General features: G+C 42.0%; 1 protein-coding gene and 1 pseudogene across 2 annotated transcripts in view; one reads left to right on the top strand and one right to left on the bottom strand.

Moving 5' to 3' along the window:
• Nucleotides 1-9,062, bottom strand: part of EYA3 (EYA transcriptional coactivator and phosphatase 3) — a 101,566-nt gene extending 92,504 nt beyond the window's left edge. The window contains exon 1 of one of the 2 annotated variants that reach the window (XM_053575793.1): nt 8,732-9,060. The gene's annotated coding sequence lies outside the window, so the exon portion shown is untranslated. Of the gene's footprint in view, nt 1-8,731 lie in introns of both variants that reach the window. The other variant, XM_053575792.1, reaches the window with a different exon arrangement.
• On the top strand, nt 8,911-12,367 carry LOC128574674 (rhomboid domain-containing protein 2-like; annotated as a pseudogene).
• The last annotated feature ends 6,082 nt before the right edge of the window (nt 12,368-18,449 follow it).

Here is an 18,449-nt window from a genome sequence, read left to right on the forward strand (position 1 = left end):
AGTATAGTAACGTGATTATAGTTAACAATAATGTACTGTATAGTTCTAAATAGCTAGAAGAAAAGAACTGAAATGTTTTTTTTTTTTTGTAGAGACAGAGTCTCACTGTACCGCCCTCGGGTAGAGTGCCGTGGCGTCACACGGCTCACAGCAACCTCTTAACCCTTGGGCTTACGCGATTCTCTTGCCTCAGCCTCCCAAGCAGCTGGGACTACAGGCGCCCGCCACAACGCCCTGCTATTTTTTGGTTGCAGTTTGGCCGGGGCTGGGTTTGAACCCGCCACCCTCGGCACATGGGGCTGGCGCCCCACTCACTGAGCCACAGGCGCCGCCCTGAAATGTTTTTAACATAAAAGAAAAGACAAATGTTTGAGGTGATGGATATCCCAGTTACCTGATTTGATCATTACACACTGTATGCACATACCGCATGCACCTTCACGACACATGTAACTGTTACGTATCAATAAAAAAAAAAAAAAGTCTAGCCCGGCGCTCATAGCACAGGGGTTATGGTGCCAGCCACATACACCCAGGCTGGCAGATTCGAACCAACCCAGCTAAACAACAATAACAACAGCAACAAAAAATAGCTGGGCGTGGCTTGGCACTCCTAGCACATTGGTTATGGTGCCAGTCACACACACCGAGGCTGGCAGGTTTGAACTCTGCCCAGGCCAGCTAAACAACAATGACAACCACAACAAAAAATAGCTGGTACTGTGGTGGGTGCCTGTAGTCTCATCTACTTGGGAGGCTGAGGCAAGAGAATTGATTAAGCCCAAGAATTTGAGGTTGCTATGAGCTGTGATGCTACAGCACTCTACCAAGGGCAACGTAGTGAAACTCTGTCTCCAAAAAAAAAAAAAAAAAATCCATCAGACAAAAAAAGCCATCATCCATAATTCAACGCTGTCATTTCAGTCCAAAAAGAGTAAAGAATTGTGAAGTAAGATTTAACATCCATTATTTTAACCCTTTTCGAACTAATACACCTCTGTAAGAAGCAAGTTTGGTAAGTGTTATTTTGGGAGCCCAAATTCTGAAGCTAGACTACTTGGGTTCAAATACCAGCTCTGACACTAATGAGTAGCGTGGGATCTTGGATAAGTTAATTAACTTTCCCAGGCCTCAGTAAATTCATCTGTAAAATGTGAACAGTGTTTTTCTCCTAAAATTGTCAGAAGGACTAAATGAGTTAATATCTGTAAATCTCTTAAAACAGTGACTAGCACATAGTAAGTGTAAGTCTCAAAAATAAAATAAATACCTTAAACATAGATACACAGTAAAGAAATTTTGTTGAAAGATGCTTTCAAGCTCCTGGGCAATATAACATTAACGTCAAGTATGTCCTGTTACTCAGCAAATACATAGAACTCATCATAGCCATAAATACTCTCAGGAGATCCAGCTGTGAGTTGATACTATTAATAGCTAACATTTATGGAATGCTCTTTATGGCTGAGGCACCAGTCTAAGTACTTTTAATATATCAACTACCTTAATACTTTCAATAAGTCTGTAAGACAGGTACTATTTTGTTGTTATTACCATTCTACAGATGAGAAAACTAAGGCATAGAAAATAACTTGCTCGAGGTAAGTCACCAACCCGAATTTAAGCCCAGGCAGGCTATTTTCAAAGCCTGAGCTCTCTGTCTACAACTTCGTGCCTTATAATGGAATGATTTTTAAAAGCTGACCCCGCTTAAAATATATGTTTTACATTTTACATACTAGTCACCAACAGCCAGAATTCATAAGCCAGGTAATAAGACACTATTGATAAGAAGAAGGCAAGTTTTCTTCTTTATCCTTTCTCATTCTTATTCACCTCCTAGGTCTCCCAAAAAGTATGAGTTAATACAAGTGAAGTGCTTTAAATAGTGCCTGGCACATAGTAAGTGCTCATTAAGTGGTAAGAAGAGGTCGTGGTAAAAATAGAGTATGCCTGTTAACCTTGTTTCACTCAAATAGCTAGGATAGGATAGGTCCTTGCAATCTCTACCATGAGAGGAAATGAAGTAGGACAATAAAGAAATGTAGTCCAGGGCAGCGCTTGTGGCTCAGTCGGTAGGGCACCGGCCCCATATACCGAGGTTGGAGGGTTCAAACCCGGCCCCGGCCCCAGCCAAACAGCAACCAAAAAAATAGCCAGGCGTTGTGGCGGGCGCCTGTAGTCCCAGCTACTCGGGAGGCTGAGGCAAGAGAATCGCTTAAGCCCAGGAGTTGGAGGTTTGCTGTGAGCTGTGTGAGGCCACGGCACTCTACTGAGGGCCATAGAGTGAGGCTCTGTCTCTACAAAAAAAAATAAAGAAAGAAAAAAAAAAAAAAGAAATGTAGTCCATTGTCATCTACCCTAATGACTCTTCCACCATATACACCATGAAGCAGCAAACTGCTTCAGTCCTCAGTTCTCATTTTCTGGTTTGCAAAGACTGGACCAGGGCCAGAAGAAAAGAGAATAAAGCAGCTTTGTAACCTTTTGACTAGTTGCCAAGAACAGAAACAAAGTTTGTGAGAAGCAACTGAATGTACCTAAACTTCTGACTGTTAGATACAAACTAGCAAAGGATTCTAACCATAAAATCTCTGCTTTTTCAGGTTAAAAGTTTTACACAATCACTGCACACTTCAGAGAAAAAAAAAAAAACTAGCAAAGCCAAACATTTTTAATTCCAAAAAGATAATATCAGAAAAAATCCAGGAGTCACTAGATTTTTTTTCAAACTGCAGGTACACAGCATTAATAGGTTATCATATCAACTATGATTGGAGAGCAGTAGTAAATGAAATATGACAAAACAAGATAGATTATATATTATAATGCATCACTAGTAAAGACAAATACTGTTTCATGAAATTTGTTTCAACTTAAAATATTAATATGTGTATATATAATAACTACTGAGTAACAAAGGAAAATGCATTTTATAGAGAGCCATGATCAAAAAGCCACTTTAATAGAAATTAAAGTGGACCAGTCAAAAAGGGATGAAAATATCTACTAGCCCAGTCAAAAAGGAACAAAAATACCCACTTCAAACTACATATGAAACAACATTCAGAATTTGGTGGTACTCAAAGTTCTAATTTTATAAAAGCAAGCCTCTGAAAAAGAACAAAAAAAGAAAAGGAAATCATCTGTAAGAATCAAGACAGTTATTCAAAAACAAAACAAAAACCCCAACAGTTTCACAAAATGTGAGATACCAACACTAAATAAGTATACACTAAAAGAAAAATACATAGAAATGAGGCAAAGCAGAGGTTTTCAGTCCATCTAGCTAATGTACATATTAAATGCCCTACCAAATATGAGAATGCCTATTCTCCACTCTCAAGAACACTATTCATCAGTGTTGTCTAATAACTGCTTCCTAACCTGGTGAAAAATAGCAGATTTGCAGTTTTCTGCTTTAAATTATCACAGATGTTTCCTAAATTTGACAACTTTAAATTTAAAAGACAATAATTCAGTGAAGTAATAATGCCCTGATTCCTGGTGTTGTTTTTTTGTTTGTTTTTGTTTCTTTGAGATAATTTCCCTCTAGAGTGCTGTGCGGTCATGATAGCTCAATGCAGCCTCAAACTCCTAGGCTCAAGTGATCTTTTTGCCTCAGACTCATGGTAGGGGATAAAGGCACACATGACCATAACGGGCTAATTTTTCCTATTTTTAGTAAAGACAAGGTCTCACTCTTGCTTAGGCTGGTCTCAAACTTCTGAGTTCAAGCACTACTTCTGCCTTAGTCTCCCAGAGTGTCAGGCTGGGTGACAGCCCCGTAAGGGCTGGGTGAGGTGTCACCCAGCCCTTACGGTATTTTTTATAAGACATTTATGTACTGTTTTTATCCTAAAATGTCCTCTGAAATATTCCAAGAAAAAAATTCATACACATATTTTGGATTATGCTGTTGGTAAAGAGAATGAGATTATCATATTACTATCATTAATCTAGTATGAAAATATCAACATCATTATGCTAAATTAAATGTTCCTTCTTTATATATGTAGTTTAGCAAGAGTTTATCCAAACATAAAGGTTGAGGACATTGCTCCAGGAACACAGATTCAGTTTTCCAGAATATACACTCTTAAATGTTCCTCTCATTTTCCAAGGGAAAAGGGGCACAACAGGTGAACCTAAATCTTTTTCAAGTACTATGGAAACTAAAGAATAAAGTTCAATTCCACCTGAGAGCTAATCACTCTAATATATTCCCATAGTAACAGTGCTGATAGCAACTAACCACCTAAATGTGTAATTGCTACATTACTAAATTTCAGGTGAAAGAAAACTACTGAAATTTTAAAAGACAAAGTAATTACCAAACCCACATATAAAAGAGAATTGTCTTGAACTAAAAATTAAATGTCTTAAGTAAAAGGAAAGAACATTCTAAATATCAACAAATAAATCATCATAGTAAAGCTTACTCTTCAGCATATTATACCTATACATTTCCCACCAGGAAAGAGAAAACATCAAGACAAAAGGACTATAAAAAGAGTGTACTTAATTAAAAGGTCCGAATTAATAAGAGGAGTTAACATATAAGAACTAAAATAAGTAGTACTAATCAAGTGTCCCATCTTATCAGAAACAATATACTTTTCCATGAGTCTCATATTTCCAAAATATTCAGAAAAATAACTTGAGTACAATATTTTTGCATTGAGGTGCCTCTCAGCTAATATAAAATTATCTTTCCCCTAGATATGCCATTAAAAATTTTAATTTGGGAGTAATAAGGTGCAAAATAATATTAATATGATTAATATGCCAATTTTATAATTTAAATTGTATGTACTTAATTTTGCACAAATTTCTGAAAATGAGAGGCAAATAGAAATTTCAACTATATTCTGACATTTCAAAGCTCTTAAATTCATACAGGGGTGTGTGTTAAGATTTCAGCATTTTGGGGCGGCGCCTGTGGCTCAGTTGGTAAGGCGCTGGCCCCATATACCGAGGGTGGTGGGTTCAAACCCAGCCCTGGCTGAACTGCAACCAAAAAAAAAAAAAAAATAGCCGGGCATTGTGATAGGCGCCTGTAGTCCCAGCTACGCAGGAGACTGAGGCAAGAGAATCACTTAAGCCCAAGAGTTGGAGGTTGCTGTGAGCTGTGTGATGCCATGGCACTCTACCCAGGGCCATAAAGTGAGACTCTGTCTCTACAAAAAAAAAAAAGATTTCAGCATTTTAAGACTATCATATAAGCTTAATTTACACTGTCCAGATCAAAGGAAAGAAAAAAAATTAACTTTAAGGGGACATTTTATTAAAAACACTGCCTTTTCTCCAAATAACTCAGAAGTAATTAACTTCCACAAGATAATTTTTCTAAAAGGGAGAGAGAGTTAATCCTGTTTTGCTTTCTTAATACAGTAGAACCTCCATAGTTGACCACCTCCCTACACCATTTCCTTAAATTGACCTAATTTTCAAAGACCAGACAAGCACCACACTGTACATATCAGTATGGGGCTAAGTCTTTATGTTGACCAGTTTCCTACAGTCCCTCTAGTGGTCAACTTACAGAAGCTCTATGGTACATGGTTTTTGTCACCTGTGAAACATAGGTAGCAAAGGGTCTGCAATTTGCCTCAAGCCACCATCAATAAAAAGACCAGTAAAACCTCTAGGTTCCCAGCCAAAAGCAGTATTCTTCTGTGGTTTAGAAAAATTGGGTTTTTGGGCGGCACCTGTGCCTCAAGGAGTAGGGCGCCGGTCCCATATGCCAGAGGTAACGGGTTCAAACCTAGCCCCGGCCAAAAACCAAAAGAAAGAAAAAGAAAAATTGGGTTTTTAACCTTAACCGTATCCAAAACAGGTCATGAACGTTGGAGCCAGAAAAGACTAAGTTCAAATACAGCTCTCTCAATAACTAGTTGTGTTACATTGGGCAAGCTTCCATGCTTTGATTTCCTCATATGTAAAATGGAGATAATAAGAATAGCACTTACTTCACAGAGTTGTATGGATTAACGAGTTAATACACGTAAACCACGTAGCACACATTAAGTGCTATGTAAGTTCACTTTATTTTTACTGTTTTGCCACTACAGATTTTTACAGTTCAGTTGTCAAAAGTTTCCCAAGTGAAAATTATTTAATTTTACCTATAACAAAAAATAATTTTATATTAATCAAGTCTGATTATATTAAGTCTTTTAGTTTGGAAGCGTACAAAATCAAATCAAATTCAGAATTTAAGGATAAATGTCAGCCCTATGCATGTCACTTAATCACATGAACAGTCTAAATATGTATTATTATAACTGTACACGGCAGGTGCCCAAACAATATTTGCTGAAAGAAATGTGTTACAAAGATTATTGCTAAGGATTTTCTAGGGAGAAAAAAAAACAAACCTAACTGGTACAAACATTAACCAAGCTAATAAGTTAAAGTGCATCCAACACAATCTGTACTTAAGATATTAAGTAGTGACTGCCTAGGGCTGCTCTATTAACTTATTTACAATAAGTGTACTATTTAAACTATGTATTTCCTTTCTGATTCAAAATTCTATTGCACGTGTATAAAGGGAAAACAGTGAAGACAAATTTTATGAAAAAGCCTAACTTTTTAAATGTTTGTTTTTTAAGTTACTATAATTAACAGAGAAAATGCCTTAATTACTTCAACATTTAATAATTAGCTACCCTAGGACTTAGGTTGATGAGACCAAACAAAAGTACAAAGATGATGATGTGTTCCACTATTTGCTATGTTCTCTGACAATAAAGAGTAACACTACCAATAGGGTAGTTTACAGCTTAAGCCATAGATTCTGTATAAGAAGGTGCACTTGTATTTTTAAGTTAATCAGAAGACAGAAAGTCCACCGAGCTTCTACTTTACTGTAACAATTCAATCCTTTGGTATAAACCAAGTAGATGAATATGAGAATTAACTATTCCTAATATTTTTTCATATACATTTCTATTTTGAACTATTTTTCCTCTGCTTAAATCATGCATTAGCTAAAACATCCTGTTACAAGCAGAACACAAAAATCTTTCAGACAGACTACCAAAAAAGAAGTTCTATTCTATGAGCCTTTTATTTGTAATCAAAACAAAGAGAATGAAATCATTAAACAGCTTAGGCAAATCATGGAAATCATGATGCTGCAAGGTACAAATAGTAAGGGCATGTTGGGAGTATATTTTGCTTCTTAAATTTTTAAAACTCGGGTGGTGCCTGTGGCTCAAAGGATTAGGACGCCAGCCCCATATACCAGAGGTGGTGGGTTTAAACCCGGCCCTGGCCAAAAAAAAAACTGCAAAAAATAAAAAATTTTAAAACTGCATCTTCCTCAAAACATACCATAGGGTTGAAGGACAAAAATTAAAACATGCAAGACATGTACAAAAGCAAGTAAAATGACCCCAAAAACCTTCCAAAATAATCAAACCAAAATAGAAAACTAATATGCAGAAGCGTATTTTAAATTGAGCCCCCAAGATTACAAAGACTGCCAAGCTAAAGTAGAAATTTCTATAGAAAACTAACAGTGTTCCTCTCCTGAGCTTTAAAAACAAACATGCACTAAACTGTCTCCAGTTGTTTTGTTTTGGGGTTCTTTTTCCCCCTTTGGTTTAGTGGCCAGGTAGAGGGTCAGAGTTTTCAGTAATCTGTAATCAGAAAGTTTATCTTTGTTCTGTATGAAGACCAGCAACATAAATGTAACTGACTTTAGCCTTGAATTAAAAATCTGTGTCACAGATTTCTTATCCTAATGGAAAGTACTATACACTCTAGGCAGAAAACATTTCGGTTACAACACACTAAGATTTTTGACAATAAATTTATAAGTCTGGAGCTAACAATCTCCAAAAAACTTTGTCCTTTCTTAGAATCCGTCCTATCAGTTAAAACCCGTGCAGAAAACAGAGCTGTCTCAAAACATTCGCATTTTTGCCTCAGTTGTGCATATTCATTCTCATGAGAACACAGAACTGACACAACGTATTCATGATCTGTCAATTAACGAGATCATACGAGCCCAACCGCTACCAGTACTATGTGCCAGCCACCTGTTAGCTGCTCTTGAGAAAGCCCCAAAACTGAGCTTCAGAGAAAAACTGGAAACGCCTTTGTTGTTCCCTAACTACGGAAGCCATCAGAGTTCAGTCTAACCCAGCGCCCTTAAGGCAAAACTTCCGCTAAGCCGAGGAACTCTTCCCAGGTTGGGGCTTATGGCAACCTTCCTCTAAGTAAGAACAGGCAGGAGAACCCCAGAAGCAGGACTGGCACCTATTAGTCCCAGGAGAAATTGTCAAAGGTGAAGAAACTGGACCTTCTCCCAGTGGAGAAGAGTGAAGCTAAGAAGGAGGTGGGCCGTCTCGCTGGTAAAAGAACGGCAAGACCCCAGATTAAGGGATGGAGAAAAAAAGAGAGGAGGAGGAAAACTGAGAGACAGTGGCTGAAGGAAGCGCTGAGGCTGAAGGCAGGAAACCGGGGTTAGAAAAGGGCTGATGATGAGACTGAGGAAAAACAGCGAGGCGAAAGGTGCACAGAGGCGAGATTGCTAAGCTGAAGTGAAAGAGGCGAGGCCAGCGTGCAGGAAAGGGTTGGAGTGAGGGGAGCATTGCAGGGACAAGGGACAGGCGAAGAGACCCCCACCCACAAGGACTGGGACAGAACTCTTGACCCGTCCCCTTTCAGGCTCTACTCATTCGGGTGCGCTCCGGCCCTGTTGAAAGCGAAGACTCACCCAAAGGGTACAGAAGCCCCACAGCAGGACATGGGGACCGGTCGAGACCCACAGCAGAATCCACCGAGCGGAGGAAACCGCGGCGCTAATGTAACCCGGATACGCATCCCTAGGAACCGGAAGTAAGAGGCCAGGGTCACCTCAATCCACACCTCGTTCTACTAGAAGCCTCAGGGCGCATGCGTCGGGCCTCAGGAGGCGGGGAAAGTCTAAGCCCTTCCCATTCCACCGCCCGGCGAGCCCCGCCTCGGGTCTCGGTGGCCTCGGCCGCTCTCCGTCGTGCGGCGCGTAGCTGCAATCTACTACGCTGCAGATCTTGGAGCATCCCAGCAAAGGATACTACCGTTTCTCCACGTCTTTTTAAACGCGTGTAATCCCTGCCTACATAAAGGGAGCGTGAGATGCTGAATGCATTTAGTAGATCTAGAAAAACTGGGAGGAAGAACGGGTGGGAAGTTTTGGAAGACATTTGGGAGGCTAACAAAGAGTGATCCTTTTTTGTCCCCTAATTTACTTTATTCCTAATAGTATATTGAGCTTACAGTTGACATCATTTCGTGCACATTCCTTTCAGAAACAAAAGGTTTTGGGTTTTTTTGTTTTTTTTTTTTTAGAGACAGAGTCTCATTTTGTCGCCCTCGGTAGAGTGCTGTGGCGTCGCACCTCACAGCAACCTCCAGCTCTTGGGCTCAGGCGATTCTCTCGCCTCAGCCTCCTGAATAGAAGGGACTACAGGCGCCCTCCACAACGCCCGGCTATTTTTTTGTTGTAGTTTGGCCAGTGCCGGATTCGGACTCGCCACTCTTGGTATATGGGGTCAGCGCCCTACTCACTGAGCCACAGGCGCTGCCCGAAACAAAAGTTTTAAATGCTTCATTAATTTTAAATTACTACTCAAGTATGAGCAAGGAGCAATGTTGAATTCAGGTTTTATAGAGACTTTGAAGTTAATTCAGTTTGGGGGCCCTCTTTAAGAAAAAAAATCCAGAGTGGCACCTGTGGCTCAGTGAGTAGGGCGCGGGCCCCATATACCGAGGGTGGCGGATTCAAACCCAGCCCCGGCTGAACTACAACCAAAAAATAGCCTGGCGTTGTGGCGGGCGCCTGTAGTCCCAGCTGCTCCGGAGGCTGAGGCATGAGAATCGCGAGAGCCCAAGAGCTGGAGGTTGCTATGAGTCCGGTGACATCATGGCACTCTACCGAGGGTGGTAAAGTGAGACTGTCTATACAAAAAAAAAGAAAGAAAGAAAGAAAAAGAATCCAAATTACAAATACAATATTAGATAGAAAAGTGAATCTTTTATAATGAGGAAAGAACAGTCCAAGAATGGTAGCTCATGTTTGTAATCATGGCACTTCAGGAAGCCTAGGCCTAGGATCTCTTGAGGTCAGGAGTTCAAGAAAAGAAATCAGAAGTTAGCTCACAAATACCACAAAACACGATTTTTATTAACTGCTTGATACACCTCTAACATACTTTATTTCCTGTATTTTGGCTGCATATTCTTTGATCACAATTTTCTATTAAATGATATACTAAGTATTATAACTTCCTTTACTTATATCCTTAACTCTGCTCTCTCACATGCCACGTCTAATTCACTGACAAATTTTGCAGTGAATTAGAATCTGCTGCCTTTAGATCTGTCCAGAATCTGACCATTTACTACCTGTTAATATAAGCCACAGTCAATCCATGACTGTGAATGCCCATGCTTTCCCATAATCCATTAATAAAGTAGCAGTGAGCTGCTGTTAAAACCTTAATCAGATTCTATCCCTCTTCCAATGGATTTCTATCTCAGACTGAAAGCCAAAACTTTTACATTGGCCTACAAGACCCTCAAGATTTGACAGCCCCCAGTACAACTCTAACCTAATTGACTTTCTCTGTCATCCTTCCACTTAAGTCACACTGGCCCCTTTGCCTTTCTACAGACCTGCTCATGCGCTTGGGGCCTTTGTGCTTGCTGATCCCTCTTCTTGGAATACTCTTCCCCCAGATACTTGCATCATTCACCCTTTCACTCCCTCTACATCTTTATTCAAATGACACTTTCTCAATGAGAACTCTCTGGCCATATATTTAAAATTGGAACACTACCATTGTCCTTGTACTTTCTACCCCAGTGCCTTCCTTAATTTTTCTCTTTTTATCACATCCAACAAGTTGCTTGTATATTTATTTTCTCCCTCCCCCTGACCAGAATGTAAACTCCATGAGGACATGGATGTTTGATCGGCTTATGGATGTATTTCAGCCACTGTGCCTGGTATATGGATGTATTTCAGTACTAAAACAGAGCCTGGAACATTGTAGGTGCCTAATAAATATTTGTTGAATGAAAGAATAAATTGTCGAAGAGGCGTGCAGTAACGATTGTGGCAGTGGTGGCCTCGGAGCTGGTGCTTGTGTCCCGAGGTGCCATCTGCCACCTACTTCATTGCGCTGCTCTCCTTGCTGGTGTCCGGCCCTGCCTGTTCCTGCTGCAGCTACCGCTGGCGCCCTCTGGCTGGCCTCTCGCTGAAGTCCAAAGTCCAAGGCCCTGCGCAACTGGCAAGAGCGAGTAGCATTGAAGCTTGATCCGAAGTTCCCCTTCAGCCCATGAGGAGGATATCCATGTTCAAGTACATCTCAGGATCTTCAGTGGAAAGAACAGTCCAGAGCCGGAAGCTGAACCCTGTGCCCGGCTCCTATCCCACACAGAGCTGTCACCCTCATCTGTCCCCAAGCTACCCTGTCACCCAGATGCAGCATGCCAGTGGTCAGAAACTAGCCACCTGGACCACCTGCGCTCCTGGGCACATGCCTGGCCTGCCTCCCTACCAGCCTGCCTTTGGCCTATGTTATGTGCAGAACCGTTTTGGTCCCAACCCCAATTCCTCCAGCGTCTACCCAGCTTCTGTGGGAACCTCCTCAGGGGTCCAGCCTCCCACCCCCATCAGCTGCCCAGGGCCAGTATATTCTGGGTCCCTGGGCACTCTGGAGGCTGTAGGCTCCAAGGAGTCCTCAAGGGTCCCAAAGCCCTGAGAGAATTTCTAGGGAAGTTATCTCATATCTTGGCCTTCTGAAGAAGATCCTCTGAGCTGAGATTTTTCTGGACAAAAAATTATTTATTGAACACCTCTGTGTGCCAGGCTCTGTGTTGACTACTTTGAGAAATGACTACTTTGACTACTATTTCAGTTTCATTTGTGCTCCTGGCAGCTTTGTGAAGTACCCTTTACTGTTGCCAGTTTACAGATGCATAAAGGCGAGGCAGTCTGTGCTTGCACCAAGCTACGTGGTTCTGGAGTGACACAGCTGGGCTTCTCAGCCCCAGATCCCCAACTCCTCCTAGAGAACACGTGGGAGAAGAGGGCAGTAGCTGGCCCAACATCCTTCCTGTCATTGTGTGCCATGGTCTTGGTTATAGTGTCCCTGTGTCTGTGCTTCTGCCCTTCAGGAGCTCCCAGCTGGTGTGCTTGGCAGTCCCCAGGCCTGTAGTGTGTATCCCCCTCCACAGTACCCCCTACCCAGACTCCTCTACCTTAGAAGCAATGAGATGAGCCCACGTGAGCTGCAGCAGTGGGCTGGTGGACCCACAGTGTTGATTACCTTTGTATAAAGAAATAATGTCCAGTTTGTTTTTTGTTTTTTTTTTGTAGAGACAGAGTCTCACTGTACCGCCCTCGGGTAGAGTGCCGTGACATCACAGCTCACAGCAACCTCTAACTCTTGGGCTTACACGATTCTCTTGCCTCAGCCTCCCGAGCAGCTGGGACTACAGGCGCCCGCCACAATACCTGGCTATTTTTTTGTTGCAGTTTGGCTGGGGCTGGGTTTGAACTTGAACCCGCCACCCTTGGCATATGGGGCCGGGGCCCTTCTCACTGAGCCACAGGTGTCGCCCTATAATGTCCAATTTGAATTAAAAAAGAAAGAAGAATAATAAAAGAAAAAAAGAATAAAATTATTGGCTCAGTGCCAGTAGCACAGTGGTTACAGCACCAGCCACATACACTGAGGCTGGCAGGTTTGAACCCGGCCAGAGCCAGCTACACGGCAATGACAACCACAACAACAACAAAAAAAATAGCTGGGCCTTGTGGCGGGCATCTATAATCCCAGCTACTTGGGAGGCTGAGGCAAGAGAATTGCTTGAGCCCAAGAGTTGAAGGTTGCTGTGAGCTGTGACACTACATCACTCTACAGAGGGTGACATAGTGAGACTCTGTCTCAAAAAAAAAAGGAATAAATTGTTCATTTACTTTGAGATAAATTGCTCATTTTATTCTGTTTTGCCTGATCTGAAACGGTGCACATGAGCCACCAATTCCACCAGGGGGACCCCATGAGTAATGAGCCACCAGTTCCACCAGGGGGACCCCATGAGTAACCAACGGGATCTCCCCAGAAAAGTTACTCCCCAAGCATGTACATACACAGATAGCCAACCAGCCACAGGACTGTTAACATACAGAGATCTATTCTGAGAAATGCCTTCTTAGGTGATTTCGCTGATATGCTTATAAACACCTGGGCTATATGGTATATATATATGTGTGTGGTATACATATATATATAATGTAGCCCATTGCTCCTTGGCTACAAACCTGTACTGCATGCTACTGTACCAAATATTGCAAGCAATTTTAACACAATGGTGAACAAATCTAAAGCAAATCTAAGCATAGAAAAGGTACGGTTGAAATATGGCATTATAATCTTATGGGCCAACACAGTACATCATTGATAAAATGTTGTTATGAAGCACAGAACTGTATTTCTAAAACAGAACTGCAGGAAAACACAAAAATTCCTCCATGGGAAGAGAGTGCTGCTGTACCTCACTAGCAGTAAGAAACCTCTGGTGTCTTTATAGTCCATTAAGAGTAAATCCAAGTTCCTTCCTCTGGTCTACAAGGTCCTTTTTGCTCAGCCCTTCTCAAATCGCAGATGTCATGCCCCGCCTTCTTCCTTTCACATACTGAGCTCCCGTCACCTGCCATGCTCTCCTCTCTGTTTCTTGTACAAACCAAGTTTTCTTGCCTCAGGGCCTAAGCACAAACTGTTCCCCCTATCTCTTCCCCAAATCTTCCTGATGAATGGCCCCTTCACCCAGCTTCAGTTTTATGTCACCTTGTGAAGGCCTCCCATGCCTTCCTGTCTCCTGTTGAAAGCTGCTCCCTGACCCCCTTCCCGTACCTTATCTTTTCTTCATGTTCCTACCACTATTTGAAATGATCTTGTTTACTTGTTTGTCACTAGTAAGTGAACTCCATAGGGCTCTTTATCTCTCTTGTTCATTGCTGAATTCTCAGAACTAGAAGAGCGATTATCACTTGGTGGGTGCTCAGTAAACACAAGTAATTACTAATATTTATTGAAGCTTTACTATGTGTCATTGCCCATGTATAGTAAATCCATCAGGGTTCACTTTCTCTTTTAATCCTCCCAACAAACTTAAGAAGAATTAGGATTATCTCCATTTTATGGATGAGGAAACTGAGGCAGAACGAAGTTAAGAAACTTTCTTAAGGCCTCACAACTGGCAAGAAGCAAACCCAGGACTTGAATACAGTTCTGTATGACTTCACAGCTTATGATGGTAACTACTGGGCCATCTTCCTCTCATATAATAGGAAGAGCAACAGGTACCCAAATATGAATTCGTTTACTTAAAGTTTCTCTTCTCTGATTTTATGCATTTTTGTTTGCTACCATGGTCATCAAGGAGTGCAAATGTTTGTTGGGAGTTTATTCTTACTCTACTGCACTACTTTATGGGACAAGTTTATGGCAAAAACACGATTAGATTTGTTCAAGCTGAGTTGTAAGTATTCGGGTATTAGTTACATTGTTTTCTATTTTCTGTAGATTTAAAATATTTCTTTTTTTTTTTTTTTTTGAGACAGAGTCTCACTATGTCACCCTTGGTAGAGTGCTGTAGCATCACAGCTCACAGCAACCTCAAATTCTTGGGCTTAAGCGATTCTCTTGCCTCAGCCTCCCAAGTAGCGGGACTATAAGCACTTGCTACAATGCCTGGCTGCTTTTTTGTTGTTGTCATTGGTGTATTTTTAGCTGGCTCAGGTCAGATTCGAACGCGCCACCCTTGGTTTATGTGGCCAGTGCTCTACCCACTGAGCTACAGGCACTGCCAATTTAAAATATTTCAATCAAATTTAATACAAAAGAGCCAGGTGCAGTGGCTCACCCCTGTAGTCCCAGGTACGTTTGAGTCTGAGGCAGGAAGATCACTTGAGCCAGAAGTTTGAGGTGGCATTGAGCTATGATTGCTCCACTGCCCTCCAGCCTGGGTGACAGAGCAAGACCCCATTTGTAAAACAACAACAACAAAATTCAACACTAAAGAAAATGTATCAATATAGTTCATCAATATTTTAGCCAAATCTTTCTAAACAAAAGCCAAAATGTAAATCAGAGCACAAAATTAACTACACTAAAAAGGCCTAATAAGTACCTGATGGGCCAGGTGCAGTGTGCCTGAAGTACAGCACCTGGATTTTATTTCTGTTGATGTTCTTTATTGTACTTAAGGCAATTTCTTATTACATACATGACAGTTGAGCCTCTAAAAGCAATCTTTATTTAGTGGGATTATAAAATGGTATACCTTCTAAGGTAGTTCCTCCAAAATATTAAAAATAGGTCAGGCACAGTGGCTCACACCTGTAATTCCACTCTGGGAGGTTGAGGAGGGTGGAGTGCCTGAACTCATCAAGACCAGCTTGAGCAAGAGTGAGATCCCTGTCTCTACTAAAAATAGAAAAACTAGCCAGGCGTAGTGGTGGGTGCCTGTGGTCCCAGTTACTAGGGAGGCTGAGGCAAGAGAATTGCTCAAGCCCAAGAGTTTGAGGTTGCTATGAGCAATCATGATCGCATGGCACTCTACCCAGGGTGACAGAGTGAGACTCTGTCTCAAAAAAAAATATATTAAAAATATGGCTCGGCGCCTGTGGCTCAAGCAGCTAAGGTGCCAGCCACATACACCTGAGCTGGCAGGTTCAAATCCAGCCCAGGCTCGCCAAACAACAATGATGGCTGCGACAAAAAAAAATAGCCAGGCGATGTGGCGGGCACCTGTAGTCCCAGCTACTTGGGAGGCAGAGGCAAGAGAATTGCTTGAGCCCAGGAGTTGGAGGTTGCTGTGAGCTGTAATGCCACAGCACTCTACCCAGGGCAACAGCTTCAGTCTCAAACAAAACAAAAATAAAAATAGAACTAGCAGGCTGGGCACCTGTACTCAGTGGTTAGGGCTCCAGCACCTGGTCCAGGGCTGGTGGGTTCAAACCTATCCCAGGCCTGTTAAATGAACAAACAAAAAATAGCCGGGTGTTGTGGAGGGCGCCTGTAGTCCCAGCTACTTGGGAGACAAGAGAATTGCTTAAGCCCAAGAGTTTGAGGTTGCTGTGAGCTATGACATCATAGCACTCTAACAAGTGTGACAAACTCAGACTCTGTCTCAATGAAAAAAAAAAAATAGAACTAGCATATGATTCAGTAATCTCCTTCTAGGTATACATCCACAAAAATCGAAAGTAAGTTCTCAAAGAGATATTTGCACACCCTTTTCATAGCAGCACTAGTCACAATAGTGAAGAGATAAAAGCAACCCAAATGTCCACTGATGAATAAATGGACAAAGAAAATGTGGTATAGGCATGCAACCAATGTGTGTGTATAGGCATACAGCCTTAAAAAGGAAGTGCCTATACAAAAATGTGTGTATAGGCATACAGCCTTAAAAAGGAAGGATATTCTGACATATGCTACAACATGGATGAACTGTAAAATAAGCCATTCATGAAAGAACAAATACTATATGATTCCACTTATGTAAGATCTAGGGTGGCGCCTGTGGCTCAAAGGAGTAGGGCGCCAGCCCCATATACCAGAGGTGGCAGATTCAAACCTGGCCCTGGCCAAAAACTGCAAAAAAAAATCTAAATTAGTCAAATTCATAGATATAGAAAGAAGAATAATGGTTACAAGGGGCTGGGGGGAGGGGGCAAACGGGAGTTCTTCAGTGAGTATAGAGTTTCAATTCCAAAAGCTAGAAAGGTTCGGAAGATCTGTTTCACAACAATGTAAATATGCTTAACACTACTAAAGTGCACTCTTAAAAATGGTGACGATGTCAAATCTTATAATATATATTTTATTACAATTAAATAAAATTTTTAAGCCAAGCATGGTGGCTCATGCTTGTAATCCTAGCACTCTGGGAGGCTGAGGCAGGTGGATTGCTTGAGCTCAGGAGTTCCAGACCAGCCTGAGCAAGAGCAGGAGCAGACCCTGTCCCTAAAAAAAAATAGCCAGGTATTGTGGTGGGCACTGTAGTCCCAGCTCCTCAGAAAGCTGAGGCAAGAGGAGGGCTTGAGTCCAAGAGTTTGAGGTTGCTGTGAGTTATGATGCCATGGCACTCTATTTTTTTTTTTTTTTTGTAGAGACAGAGTCTCACTTTATGGCCCTCAGTAGGGTGCCGTGGCCTCACACAGCTTACAGCAACCTCCAACTCCTGGGCTTAAGCGATTCTCTTGCCTCAGCCTCCCGAGTAGCTGGGACTACAGGCGCCCGCCACAACGTCCGGCTATTTTTTGGTTGCAGTTTGGCCGGGGCCGGGTTTGAACCCGCCACCCTCGGTATATGGGGCCGGCGCCTTACTGACTGAGCCACAGGAGCTGCCCAAGCCATGGTTGGGTGCTGGCCACACACATCAGGGCTTGCAAGTTCAAACCCAGCCCGGACCTGCTAAACAACAATGACAACTACAACAAAAAAATAGCTGGGCATTGTGTTGGGCACCTGTAGTCCCAACTACTTGGGAGGCTGAGGCAAGAGAATCACTTAAGCTCAAGAGTTGGAGGTTGCTGTGAGCTGTGATGCCACAACACTCTATCAAGGGTGACAGTGAGACTCTGTCTCAAAAAAGAAAAAGATATGCAATAACCATTGCTATCTTTAGAGCAAAGCATTTTCAGTTTCCTGAGTATATTATCTACAGTTTATCCCCAGGCATCGTTTTCATATAGGCACTACTGTTGTTTATATCTCTTCCCAATGTGCCATTTGGCAACATCCAAGATCTCTTGCTTGTTTTACAGAGAATGCATCTAAAATGTGCCTCTCGAGCCCAAGAGTTTGAGGTTGCTGTGAGTTATGATGCCATGGCACTCTACTGAGGGCAAAAAAATGAGACTCTGTTTCAAAATATTAATTAATTAATTAATTTTTAAAAGTCTGTAAACAGGGCGGCGCCTGTGGCTCAGTGAGCAGGGCGCTGGCCCCATATGCCGAGGGTGGCAGGTTCAAACCCAGCCCCGGCCAAACTGCAACCAAAAAATAGCCGGGCGTTGTGGCGGGCGCCTGTAGTCCCAGCTACTTGGGAGGCTGAGGCAGGAGAATCGCCTAAGCCCAGAAGTTGGAGGTTGCTGTGAGCTGTGTGACGCCACAGCACTCTACCCAGGGCAATAAAGTGAAACTCTGTCTCTACAAAAAAAAAAAAAAAAAAAAAAAAAGTCTGTAAACACCTTATGGAAATGCATTCTATAAAATTATAATCATTAATTAAAACTGTAGCCATGAGAATCTACATGACATAGACATGCAATATTTTCTCCATCATACCAGTCAACTCCATATTTACTAAGACCACAGTGGAGGCTCAGCACCCGAAGCACAGTGGTTACGGTGCCAGCCACGTACACCAAG

This window comes from Nycticebus coucang, chromosome 22 (assembly GCF_027406575.1).
Source record: "Nycticebus coucang isolate mNycCou1 chromosome 22, mNycCou1.pri, whole genome shotgun sequence".
Taxonomy (NCBI): Eukaryota; Metazoa; Chordata; class Mammalia; order Primates; family Lorisidae; genus Nycticebus; species Nycticebus coucang.